We start from the raw sequence: 13,954 nt of genomic DNA, 5'->3' as shown, positions 1-13,954 counted from the left end.
TTCACTGAGGAGGACACAAACAACCTTCCAGATATAAAAGGGGTCAGAGGGTCTAGTAAGGAGGAGGAACTGAGGGAAATCCTTATTAGTCGGGAAATTGTGTTGGGGAAATTGATGGGATTGAAGGCCGATAAATCCCCAGGGACTGATGGACTGCATCCCAGAGTACATAAGGAGGTGGCCTTGGAAATAGTGGATGCATTGACAGTCATTTTCCACCATTCCATTGAATCTGGATCAGTTCCTATGGAGTGGAGGGTAGCCAATGTAACCCCACTTTTTAAAAAAGGAGGGAGAGAAAACAGGGAATTATAGACCGGGCAGCCTGACATCAGTAGTGGGTAAAATGATGGAAGTAATTATTAAGGATTTCATAGCAGTGCATTTGGAAAGAGGTAATATGATAGGTCCAAGTCAGCATGGATTTGTGAAAGGGAAATCATGCTTGACAAATCTTCTGGTATTTTTTGAGGATGTTTCCAGAAGAGTGGACAAGGGAGAACCAGTTGATGTGGTATATTTGGACTTTCAGAAGGCTTTCGACAAGGTCCCACACAAGAGATTAATGTGCAAAGTTAAAGCACATGGGATTGGGGGTAGTGTGCTGACATGGATTGAGAACTGGTTGTCAGACAGGAAGCAAAGAGTAGGAGTAAATGGGGACTTTTCAGAATGGCAGGCAGTGACTAGTGGGGTACCGCAAGGTTCTGTGCTGGGACCCCAGCTGTTTACACTGCACATTAATGATTTAGGCGAGGGGATTAAATGTAGTATCTGCAAATTTGCGGATGACACGAAGTTGGGTGGCAGTGTGAGCTGCAAGGAGGATTCTATGAGGCTGCAGAGCGACTTGGATAGGTTAGGTGAGTGGGCAAATGCATGGCAGATGAAGTATAATGTGGATAAATGTGAGGTTATCCACTTTGGTGGTAAAAACAGAGAGACAGACTATTATCTGAATGGTGACAGATTAGGAAAAGGGGAGGTGCAAAGCGACCTGGGTGTCATGGTACATCAGTCATTGAAGGTTGGCATGCAAGTACAGCAGGCGGTTAAGAAAGCAAATGGCATGTTGGCCTTCGTAGCGAGGGGATTTGAGTACAGGGGCAGGGAGGTGTTGCTACAATTGTACAGGGCCTTGGTGAGGCCACACCTGGAGTATTGTGTACAGTTTTGGTCTCCTAACCTGAGGAAGGACATTCTTGCTATTGAGGGAGTGCAGCGAAGGTTCACCAGACTGATTCCCGGGATGGCGGGACTGACCTATCAAGAAAGACTGGATCAACTGGGCTTGTATTCACTGGAGTTCAGAAGAATGAGGGGGGACCTCATAGAAGCGTTTAAAATTCTGACGGGGTTAGACAGGTTAGATGCAGGAAGAATGTTCCCAATGTTGGGTAAGTCCAGAACCAGAGGACACAGTCTAAGGATAAGGGGGAAGCCATTTAGGACCGAGATAAGGAGGAATTTCTTCTCCCAGAGAGTGGTGAACCTGTGGAATTCTCTACCACAGAAAGTTGTTGAGGCCAATTCACTAAATATATTCAAAAAGGAGTTAGATTAAGTCCTTACTACTAGGGGAATCAAGGGGTATGGTGAGAAAGCAGGAATGGGGTACTGAAGTTGCATGTTCAGCCATGAACTCATTGAATGGCGGTGCAGGCTAGAAGGGCCGAATGGCCTACTCCTGCACCTATTTTCTATGTTTCTATGTGTCTACCTCCAATATGTGAATAGAGCATCACGCCTGTAAACCTGGTTTAAGTTTATATCCACTCAGCAAATCTATTTAAGAAAAGCCTGTAGGCCAATGAAACACTGTTAAGGTGCCAGTGTGCTGCTGGTTTGATTGGCATTTTGCCTGTAATGGACTCCGTATTTTGGTCACCGTATTTACGAAAGGATATATTTGCATTGGAGGCTGTTCAGTGAAGGTTCACGAGGTTGATTCTGGAGATGAGGGGATTGACTTATGAAAATAGGTTGAGTCGATTGGGCCTAAACACATTGGAGTTCAGAAGAATGAGAGGTGATTTTATCGAATCATAAGATAATGAGGGGGCTTGACAAGGTGGATGCAAAGAGGATATTTCCACTCATAGGGGAAACTAAAACAAGGAGACATAGTCTTAGAATAAGGGGCCACCCAATTAAAATTGAGACGAGAAATTTCTTCTCTGAGGGTTGTAAATCTGTGGAATACTCTGCCCAGGAGAGCTGTGGAGGCTGGGTCTTTGAATATATTTCAGGCGGAAATATAGACAGATGGTTGAGCGATTAAGGGAGTAAAGGATTATGGGCAGCGGGCAGGGAAGTGGAACTGAGTCCATGATCAGATCAGCCATGATCTTATTGAATGGCGGAGCAGGCCCGAGGGCTCAAATGGCCAACTCCGGCTCCTATTTCTTATGTTCTCATGTTGTAACTGAGCATTTCTCCCAGACTAACCTTGTCTGTAATGAAATATGTGCCATTTAATAAGCCTCAGGTCCTTGCTCATGTCTGCTGCAGATTCCAGAGTTGATTCCGGAGATGAGGGGGTTGACTTATGACGATAGATTGATTAGGTTGGGCCGACACACATTGGAGTTCAGAAGAATGAGATGATCTTGTTGTGGCCCTGAAGGACTGTGTCCAGGCTAAAGTTCTGTTCCCCCTGTAAAATCCTCCCCAGAGATTGTCCTTTCTCAGCTCCAGTCAGGTGATGCTAAACACTCAGGTGGGAAAGAAAAAAATCCACAGCAATGTGTTGAAAGCAACACTAATTTGTGTGTCTATATCCCAAATATTAAACTCCAATCCAGTTACAGGAGTTATTAACATCAGCGTTACAGGATTTATAAATCCCAACTCTCAGAATGAATACAATTCAGTCCAGGATGTGATTACCAGCAGCAATAACAACAGAATCCAACCCCTGCAGTCACTTGTGAACTCGCTGGTGTCTCAGCAGGTTGCCTGACAGAGAGGATCCCTTCCACACTCAGAGCAGGTGAACGGCCTCTCTCCAGTGTGAACGCGCTGGTGTCTCAGCAGGTGGGATGATGTAGCGAATCTCTTCCCACAGTCGGAGCAGGTGAACGGCCTCTCCCCAGTGTGAACTCGCTGGTGTATCAGCAGGTCGGATGACTGAATGAATCCCTTCCCACAGTCGGAGCAGGTGAACGGCCTCTCCCCAGTGTGAATTCGCCGATGTGTTTCCAGCTGGGACGGGTAGTTGAAACATTTCCCACAATCCCCACATTTACACGGTTTCTCCCCAGTGTGACTGCACTTGTGTTTCTCCAGTTTGGACGATCGACTGAAGCCTTGTCCACACACAGAGCACGTGTACCATTTCTCCCCACTGTGAACAGTGCCTTCTGCTTCCATGGTCAAAAGCTGATGATATTCCAGTCCCGATGTACCGAGTGACTGTCAGATCTTGAGGTGATGTTTGGTTTGAGCTTCCAGTCTACAAATCCTCCCCTTTTAACAGCCTGTAAAGTGAATTTCAAACAGGATAAAGTGAGTGTGAGAGAGGACCCACAAAAACACAAAGGCAGGTTGTGAAATTGAGCTTAATGAATCTGGTCATTTGTGGGGCCAGCACTAGAAAAAAGTGACATGAAAGCTGCCGGATTGTCGTAAAAACACATCTGGGTCAGTACTGTCCTTCAGGGAAGGGAACCCACCTCCCTCGACAGGCCCACATGGTAACTTGTTGTTCCCACTGGGCCCAGAATTACTGGGGGTGAAACCCAGCAGCTTCTCCCCCTCTCCATCCAGCTCAAACTGATGTAACAAACAGACCCACACAGGAGGCCAGTGAATGACTTCCACATCCAGCGCCCACCCTGATACAGAGCGGCTGGGAATTGCTGGGCCTGCTGGAGAAATGTAAGTTGTTGTTTGCCTGGTGTGGGGGAGGTGCTGCCCCCGGGGGTTGCCGGTGCCGGGCCCGGTGGCTCTGACTCGGGGCCCGAGAGCCACACTCGGTGTTGCCCGGGGACTGAGAGCCACACTCGGTGTTGCCCGGGGACTGAGAGCCGCACCCTGTGTTGCCCGGGGACTGAGAGTCGCACTCGGTGTTGCCCAGGGCCTGAGAGCCGCACTCGGTGTTGCCCGGGGACTGAGAGCCACACTCGGTGTTGCCTGGGGACTGAGAGCCACACTCGGTGTTGCCTGGGGACCGAGAGCCACACTTGGTGTTGCCCGGGGACTGAGAGCCACACTCGGTTTTGCCCGGGGACTGAGAGCCACACTCCGTGTTGCCCGGGGACTGAGAGTCACACTCCGTGCTGCCCGGGGACTGAGAGCCACACTCGGTGTTGCCCGGGGTCTGAGAGCCACACTCTGTGTTGCCCGGGGACTGAGAGCCACACTCGGTGTTGCCCGGGGACTGAGAGCCGCACTCGGTGTTGCCCGGGGACTGAGAGCCGCACTCGGTGTTGCCCGGGTCCTGAGAGCCGCACTCGGTGTTGCCCGGGGACCGAGAGCCGCACTCGGTGTTGCCCGGGTCCTGAGAGCCACACTCGGTGTTGCTCGGGGACCGAGAGCCACACTTGGTATTGCCCGGGGCCCGGGAGCCACACTCGGTGTTGCCCAGTGACTGAGAGCCACACTCGGTGTTGTCCGGGGACTGAGAGCCACACTCGGTGTTGCCCAGTGACTGAGAGCCACACTCGGTGTTGCCCAGGGACTGAGAGCCGCACTCGGTGTTGCCCGGGGACTGAGAGCCGCACACGGTGTTGCCCGGGGACTGAGAGCCACACTCGGTTAAAAAGTAGGCAGACAAAAAGCAGGAAACTATAGACCAGTTAGCCTAACATCTGTGGTTGGGAAAATGTTGAAGAGTTCATTCTTAAAGAAGCAGTAGCACGACATTTGGAAAAGCATAATTCGGTCAGGCAGTCAGCATGGATTTATGAAGGGGAAGTTAAGTTTGACAAATTTGCTGGAATTCTTTGAGCATGTAACTAACAGGGTGGATAAAGTGGGTGTGGTGTATTTGGACTCCCAGAAGGCATTTGACAAGGTGCCACATCAAAGGTTACTGCACACGATAAAAGTTCACGGGGCTGGGGGTAATATATTAGCATGGATAGAGGATTGGCTAACTAACAGAAAACAGAGAGTTGGGGTAAATGGTTCATTCTTGGGTTAGCAATCAGTAACTAGTGGGGTGCCGCAGGGATCAGTGCTGGGACCCCAACTATTTACAATCTATATTAGCGACTTGGAAGAAGGGACCGACCGTATCGTAGCCAACTTTGCTGGCAATACACAGATGGGAGGAAATGCAGTGTGTGAGGAGGACACAAATAATCTGTAAAAGGACACAGACAGGCTAAGTGAGTGGGCAAAAATTTGGCAGATGGAGTATAATGTTGGAAAGTGTGAGGTCATGCACTATGGCAGAAAAAAAAATCAAAGAGCAAGTTATTATTTAAATGGAGAATGATTGCAAAGTGCTGCAGTACCGCGGGACCTGGGGGTACTTGTGCATGAAACACAAAAGGTTAATATGCAGGTACAGCTAGTGATCAGGAAGGCCAATGCAATCTTGGCCTTTATTGCAAAGGGGCTGGAGTATAAAAGCAGGGAGGTCTTGCTACAGTTATACAGGGTATTGGTGAGGCCACACCTGGAGTACTGCGTGCAGTTTTGGTTTCCATATTTATGAAAGGATACACTTGCTTTGCAGCAAGTTGAGAGAAGGTCCACTGGGTTGATTCCGGAGATGAGGGGTTGACTTAAAAAGAAAAGGTTGAGGATGTTGGGCCTCTACTCATTGAATTAAGAAGAACGAATGAGAGGTGATTTATCGAAACGTATAAGATAATGAGGGAGCTTGACAAGGTGGTAGCAGAGAGGATGTTTTCACTGATTGGGGAGACAAGAAATAGGGGACATAATCTTAGAATAAGGGCCCCCGCATTTAAAACTGTGATGAGGAGGAATTTTTTCTCTGAGGGTTGTAAATCTGTGGAATTTGCTGCCTCAGAGACCTGTGGATGCCAGGACATTGAATATATTGAAGATCGAGATAGACAGTGTCTTAACCGATAAGGGAATAAGGGGTTATGGGGAACGGGCAGGGAAGTGGTCCTGAGTCCATGATCGGATCAGCCATGATCGTATTAAATGACGGAGCAGGCTCGAGGGGACGTATGGCCTGCTCTTGCTCCTATTTTTTATGTTCTTATTTTCTTATGTAGTCTGATATGAGAGCGTGGATTTTATCCTGTACCTGTCAATTTCTGGTAATTGCCTGTGGGTTTCATTCTGTATCAAAAAGGGCCACATCACAACATAATTCTAAAAGGATAAAGAGTGTTAAAAAAAGAAGCCTGAAGGCTCCGAGTCTCAAAGCGAGGAGCATCGGTAACAAGGTGGACAAATTAACTGCACATATAGCTGTTAATGGATATGATGTAATTGGGATTACAGAGACATGGCTCCAGGGTAACCAAGGCTGGGAACATAATATGCAGGGGTATTCAATATTGAAGAAAGAAAAGGAGGTGGGGTAGAGTTAATGGTTAAAGAGGAGGTTAATGCAATAGTAAGGAAGGACATTGGCTGGGATAATGTGGAATCTGTATGGGTAAAGTTGCGAAACAACAAAGGGCAGAAAACGTTTGGTGGTCTGTAAACAAACACAACTAACAGTAGTAGGGAGGTTGGGGATGGCATCAAACAGGAAATTAGAGACGCGCGCAATAAGGGTACAGCAGTTAACATGGGTGACTTTTACCGACATATTGATTGGGCTAACCAAACCGGTAGCAATATTGTAGAGGAGGATTTCCTGGAGTGTATAAGGGATGGTTTTCTAGACCAATATGTCGAGGAACCAACTAGAGAGCAGGCCATCCTAGACTGGGTCTTGTGTAACGAGAGAGGATTAATTAGCAATTCGTCGTGCGTGGTCCCATAGGGAAGAGTGACCATAATATGGTAGAATTCTTCATTAAGATGGAGAGCGACACAGTTAACTCAGAGACTAGGGTCCTGAACTTAAAGGATACTTTGGTGGTATGAGACGTGATTTGGCTGGGATAAACAGGCGAATGATACTTAAAGGGTTGATGGTGGATAGGCAATGGCAGACATTTAACAATCACATGGATGAATTACAACTATTATACATCCCTGTCTGGCGTAAAAATAAAACATGAAAGGTGGCTCAACTGTGGCTAACAAGGGAAATTAGGGACAGTGGCATATAAATTGGCCTGAAAAAGCAGCAAACCTGAGGACTGGGAGAAATTTAAAATTCAGCAGAGGAGGAATAAGGAGGGGGAAAATAGAGTATGAGAGTAAGCTTGCAGGGAACATAAAAAACTGACTGCAAAAGCTTCTATAGATATGTGAAGAGAAAAAGATTAGTGAAGTCTAATGTCGGCCCCTTGCAGTCAGAATCAGATGAATTCATAATCGGGAACAAGGAAATGGTAGACCAATTTGACAAATACTTTGGTTCTGTCTTCACTAAGGAAGACACGAATAACCTCCCGAAAAAACTAGGAGACCGAGGGTCTCGCGTGAAAGAGGAACTGAGGGAAATCCTTATTAGTCAGGAAATGGTTGGAGGGAAACTGATGGGACTGAAGGCCGATAAATCCCCAGGGCCTGATAGTCTGCATCCCAGAGTAGTTAAAGAAGTGGCCCTAGAAATAGTAGATGCATTGGTTGTCATTTTCCAACATTCTATAGATTCTGGATTAGTACCTATGGATTGGAGGGTAGCTAATGTAACCACACTTTTTAAAAAAGGAGGAAGAGAGAAAACAGGGAATTATAGACCGGTTAGCCTGACATTGGTGGTGGGGATAATGCTGGAATCAATTATTAAAGATGTAATAGCATAGCATTTGGAAAGCAGTGACAGGATCAGTCCAAGTAAGCATGGATTTATGAAAGGGAAATCATGCTTGACAAATCTTCTTGAGTTTTTTTGAGGATGTAACTAGTAGAGTGGATAAGGGAGAACCAGTGGATATGGTGTATTTGGAATTAAAAAAGGCTTTTGACAACGTCCCACACAAGAGATTAGTGTGCAAAATTAAGGTACACAGGATCAGGGGTAATGTATTGATGTGGAGGGAGAACTGGTTGGCAGACAGGAAGCAAAGAGTGGGAATAAACGGGTCCTTTTCAGAATGGCAGGCATGGACTAGTGGGGTGCCGTAAGGTTCAGTGCTGGGATCTCAGCAATTTACAACATCCATTAATTATTTAGATGAGGGAATTTAACGTAATATCGACAAATTTGCAGATGACACTAAGCTGGGTGGCAGTGTGAGCTGTGAGTAGGATGCTAAGAGGCTGCAGGGTGACTTGGACAGGTTAGGTGAATGGGCAATTGCATGGCAGATGCAGTATAATGTGGATAAATGTGAGGTTATTCACTTTGGGGGCAAAAACAGGAAGGCAGATTATCTGAATGGTGACAGATTAGTAAAACGGGAGGTGGAAAGAGACCTGGGTATCATGGTGCATCAGTCACTGAAGGTAGGCATGCAGGAACAGCAGGCAGCAAAGAAAGCAACTAGCATGCTGGCCTTCATAGCGACGGGATTTGAGTATAGGAGCAGGGAAGTATTACTGCAATTGTACAGGGCCTTGGTGAGACCACGCCTTCAGTATTGTGTGCAGTTTTGGTCTCTTAATCTGAGGAAGGACGTGCTTGCTATTGAGGGACTGCAGCGAAGGTTCAACAGACTAATTCCTGGGATGGCAGGACTGACATATGAAGAAAGACTGGATCGGCTAGGCTTATACTCACTGGAATTTAGAAGAATGAGAGGGGATCTCATACCAACATATAAAATTATGACGGGACTGGACAGTTTAGAGGCAGGAAGAATGTTCCTGATGTTGGGGAAGTCCAGAATCAGGGGTCACAGTCTATGGATAAGGGGTAAGCCTTATCGGACTGAAATGAGGAGAAACTTTTTCACGCAGAGAGTGGTAAACCTGCGAAATTCTCCACCACAGAAAGTTGTGGAGTCCAGTTTGTTGGATTTATTCAAGAGGGAGTTAGATGTGGCCCTTACGGCTAAGGGGATCAGGGGGTATGGAGAGGAAGCGGGAATGAGGTACTGAAGTTGCATGATGAGCCATGATCATATAGAATGGTGGTGCAGGTTCGAAGGGCCGAATGGCCTGCTCCTGCACCTATTTTCAATGTTTCAATGTATCTTTCCATTCTTGGTGAGTGAGTATGTATTTTGTGCTGTATCTGTCCATCTCTGTTATGTGAATGTGAGCTCTTCTCCATACCCGTCATTCTCCAGTATGTTAGTATTGTTTTACTGTGTACCCCCAATTCCTGATAGAGTATTCGTTTTACTTTCTAACTGTCACTTTGTGTTATGGAGGTGAGTGTTTATGCTGAATCTGTCGGTCTCTGGTAAATGAGTCTGAGTTTCACTCTGTATCTATCTGTCTCTGCTGTGTGAGTGTGGGCCTTTCTCTGTATCACTCCATTTCTGCTATGGGAGTCTGGGTTTTATTTTGTACCCATCAAGTTCTGACATGTGATTATGGGCCTTACTCTATAACTGCCAGTTTCTGCTTAATTGTGAGTGGGCTTTCCTTTGTACCTGTCAGTTTCTGGAATGAAAGAGAGGTCTTTACCCTGTACCTGTCAATTACTGGTTCGTGAGTCTGGGCATGTCACTGTATGTCAATTTATGTTATGGGAATAGGATTGTAATAAGTCAGCCTCTGATGTGTGAGTGTGGGTTTTATACTGTATTTCTCAGTCTCTCATATGCAAATGTGTGTATTTTTCTGTAACTGTCAGGTTTTGTTGTGTGTTCAGGTTTAATCTGTGCCTCTCAGTTTCTGCTATGTTAGACTGTAACTATTTGTTCCTGCTTCTTGATTGTACGTTTAAAACTGTACCTGTTAGTTGCTGCTATGTGTGTATGGAATTTACTCTGTATCTGCTTGTCTCTGGTATGTGAACATGAGAATCAATTTTACTTTTAACCTGTATTTCTCTGATATGTGAGTGAAGATTTTGCCTTCTGCCTGTCATTTTTCTGATGTGTGTGTGTGGGTTTTACTCTGCCCCTATCAGTTTCTGCGATGCAAGTAAAAATTTTACTTACTGCCTTTCAGTTTTCCGACATGTGCTCATGGGATTTACACTTTACCTGTCACTCTCTGGTATGCAAGTGGGGATTTTATTCTGTTACTGTCACTTTCATATATGTGGGTGTGTGTTGTATACTGTATCTGTCAGTCTATGATAAGGGAATGTGGGTTTTATTCTGCACCTGTCATCTTCTGGTATGTTCAGGGGTTTAAATACTGAATCTGTCCGATTCTGAAACATAAATATGGCTTTTGCTCTGTACCCATCAACTTCTGATATGCGAGTGTGGTTTCTACATTCTATTGGACATTTTTTCTGATAGATGATTGTCTTTTATTCTCGACCTGCCAGTTTCTGGCAAGTGAGTGTGGGTGTTTAATGTACCTGTCAGTGTGATCTGTTTCAATGGTGAAACAGCATGTGATTATACTGCTCCATGTGGCTGTCAGATTCACAATGTAACTCTGCCACTTCGGATCACTGTGGGACTGACAGCTTCTGCTGCCTGTGACAATAGGATTGAGGCCAGTTCTGTGTCTCTGCGCTCTGTGAGTGATAATCTACTTACTGTGTGTGAGAAGGAGCTGCCTGCACTGTTCCTTATGTTCCGGGTGGAGGAAAGCTCACATTTGTTCTGGCTGAAGAATTTTGCTCTGAGAATAATAATACGAGAACATTATTAGTTCTAAGATATGGATGCAGGGGAGAATATGAGGGAGTGACAATGTATCTCTTGATCATCAGCAACATGGTTCTGGAGAACTCAGCTCACCAAAACAATATAACCGGTCTTTAAAATATCTTCTCCCACACTCCTCTCCTGGTGCCTGCAATAGATGCACTTTGTGAAATTGCCCACACCCTCACTGTCAGGCTGTGTTTCCACTGCTCACTGCCCAAGAACAACAGACACGGTGAGATTGGAACTGAATCAGGAACATTCACTGCTGATTTGAGGAAAGAAAGCAGCAATGATTTAAAAGAGCGAGGTGGTTCACTTTCTCTGTTACCTGACACTGTCCACACACAGCCCGAGAATGGTCTCTCCCTTCCCCCACTCACATCATGTTCCAGAACGAGTTCCTGCTCCACTCTGCCTCTAACACAGCCCCCGAGGGAACTAAACCAGGAACGTTCACTCCTGGTTTGGAGAGAGAAAGCAGCAGATTGTAAACAGCAGATTCTGCCCATTCTGTCTCCCTTACCCTGGACACACGCTATCCACACAGAGCCCGAGAATGGCCTCTCCCTTCCCCCACTCACACCACACACTGACCCTGATTTTTGGTCCACTTTGCCTCTTACACACAGCCCCCGACTCCCCCTGAACTCCCCCCGGACTCAATGCCGATCTCTGAGCCCATCTGCGGACACGCTCCCAATGCGCTGTGCTGCTGTAAGGAGGCTGCTGCTCGCTGCCTTACCCCGAACCGCGGTGTCTCCATTCCTGGCTGTTTTAAACCATCTTCTTCCACTCACTGAGTGAATGGCGATCAGGGCAGTGCTGGGGGAGGGGAGGGCACATGCGCTCTTCTGCTCACTGGGAATCGACACAGGGGGTGGGGCTGAACCGCGCATGTGCAGCTCTCTGCAATAATTCAATCTGTAAAAATTAAAGTGCACTTTTCCCAATTTACTTTTATCAGAATCGGAGCAAAGGAACTGGGCCTGGGGGGAAAGGACAGAGAATGATTAAAGCTGCAAGCCTTGTCCCTTGGAGATGATCAATTTGGGATCATTCTGTACAGGATGTTTCTCTCCATGAGCCCGCGTTCATAAGAAAATCCTGCAGCAACATCGGAGGGACGAGGGACTGGGAGTGTTTGCTGGGACCATGCAGGAGTTAATATCTGACAGAAACAGTCAGAGATCAGTTTAATAAGAGTAAAACACTCGGTCACTGAGAGTAATACCGAAGTGGATAATCAAGGGGCTATAGTGAAGGAAAAACTTAATTCAATAACTATTCATAATGAAGTAGAACTCGGTAAAATAATGGGACTAAAGGCAGACAAGTCACCGTGCCCTGATGGTTTACATCGTAGGGTCTTAAGAGAAGTGGCTGCAGAGATAGTGGACACATGAGTTGTAATCTCCCAAAATTCCCTGGATTCTGGGGCAGTTCCAACAGATTGGAAAACTGCAAATGTAACGGCTCTCTCTAAAAAAGGAGGCAGACAAAAAGCAGGAAACTATAGACCAGTTGGCCTAACATCTATCATTGGGAAAATGCTGGAGTCCATTATTAAGGAAGCAATAGCGGGACATTTGGAAAAGCACGATTCAATCCAGCAGAGTCAGTATGGCTTCATGAAAGGGAAATCATTTTTGACAAATTTGCTGGGTAAGGGGGAACCAGTGGATGTGGTGTATTTGGATTTCCAGGAGGCATTTGATAAAGGGCCACATAAGAGGTTACTGCACAAGATAAAAGCTCACTGGGTTGGGGGCAGTATATTAGCATAGATAGAGGATTGGTTAACTAACAGAAAACAGAGAGTCGGGATAAATGGGTCTTTTTCCGGTTGGCAAATGGTAACCAGTGGGGTGCCGCTGGTATCGGTGCTGCGTCCTCAACTATTTACAATCTATATTAATGACTTGGAAGAAGGGACCGAGTGTAAAGTAGCCAAGTTTGCTGATGATATAAAGATGGGTGGGAAAGCAAATTGAGGACACAAAAAATCTGCAAAGGGATATAGACAGGCGAAATGAGTGGGCAAAAATTTGTCAGATGGAGTATAATATGGTAAAATGTGAGGTTATCCACGGTGGCAGAAATAACAGAAAAGCAAATTATAATTTAAATGGAGAAAAATTGCAAAGTGCTACAGGACAGAGAGACCGGAGGGTGTTTGTGCATAAAACACAAAAAGTTAGTCTGCAGGTTCAGGAAGTAGTCAGGAAGGTAAATGTAATGTTGGCCTTTATTGTCAGGGGGATAGAATAAAAAGCAGAGAAGTCCTGCTCCAAGTGTACAGGGTATTGGTGGGACCACACCTGGAATACTGTGTGTTTAAGCAGAGAAGTCCTGCTCCAAGTGTACAGGGTATTGGTGGGACCACACCTGGAACACTGTGTGTTTAAGCAGAGAAGTCCTGCTCCAAGTGTACAGGTTATTGGTGGGACCACACCTGGAATACTGTGTGTTTAAGCAGAGAAGTCCTGCTCCAAGTGTACAGGGTATTGGTGAGACCACACCTGGAATACTGTGTGTTTAAGCAGAGAAGTGCTGCTCCAAGTGTACAGGGTATTGGTGGGACCACACCTGGAATACTGTGTGTTTAAGGAAGGATATACTTACACTGGAGGCTGTTCAGAGGTTGATTCCGGCGAGGAGGGGGTTCTCTGATGAGGACAGGTTGAGCAGGTTGGGACGATACACTTTGGAGTTCAGAACAATGAGAGAAATCCGAGGTGTGAGAATAAAATAACTCAGCTCTTACTTTACCAAGATGGCCGCACATGCGCTTTGCTGCACACTGAACCAAGATGGCGGAGGACTGATCATGCCTTCCTGTACAAAGATGGCCGCCGTTATGCGGCCTGTGACCGGGAGAAAGCCTCGAGGCTGCAGCCGCCGATATTCCGGGTATTATTCCGGGCATCCGGCGGGCACCAGTTGTTTATGAAGCCTCCCCGGCTCCCCGCTGGTCCATTACTCACCTCCACCCCACTGAGAATGAGCTGTTTTGCGGAACAGATAATCACCATGTCCACGCCGCCATTGCACTCACCGCGCATGCTCCAAATACAGCCAGGTCTCGCGCCTGCGCACTGGGTCTCTGGGGTCGGCACATCCTCCGTCGCGGGGAATGCTGGGTAAATACCAAAGACCACGTGAGAGACTGGGACAGTATT

The 13,954-nt window shown here is 46.5% G+C and overlaps 1 long non-coding RNA gene across 1 annotated transcript; it reads right to left on the bottom strand.

The window, feature by feature from the left end:
- Positions 1-3,217: 3,217 nt before the first annotated feature.
- On the bottom strand, positions 3,218-13,504 carry LOC139257851 (uncharacterized). The gene is made up of 3 exons (XR_011592329.1): positions 13,398-13,504; positions 10,662-10,746; positions 3,218-3,479 (listed from the first exon to the last, which is right to left on the bottom strand). It is a non-coding gene; the product is annotated as an uncharacterized lncRNA (long non-coding RNA).
- Between the last annotated feature and the right edge of the window lie 450 nt (positions 13,505-13,954).

The sequence above is a fragment of the Pristiophorus japonicus genome, unplaced genomic scaffold, assembly GCF_044704955.1.
Source record: "Pristiophorus japonicus isolate sPriJap1 unplaced genomic scaffold, sPriJap1.hap1 HAP1_SCAFFOLD_92, whole genome shotgun sequence".
Lineage (NCBI taxonomy): Eukaryota > Metazoa > Chordata > Chondrichthyes > Pristiophoridae > Pristiophorus > Pristiophorus japonicus.
The sequence above is the reverse complement of the archived record's forward strand: the minus strand, read 5'-3'. Positions and strand labels throughout refer to the sequence as shown.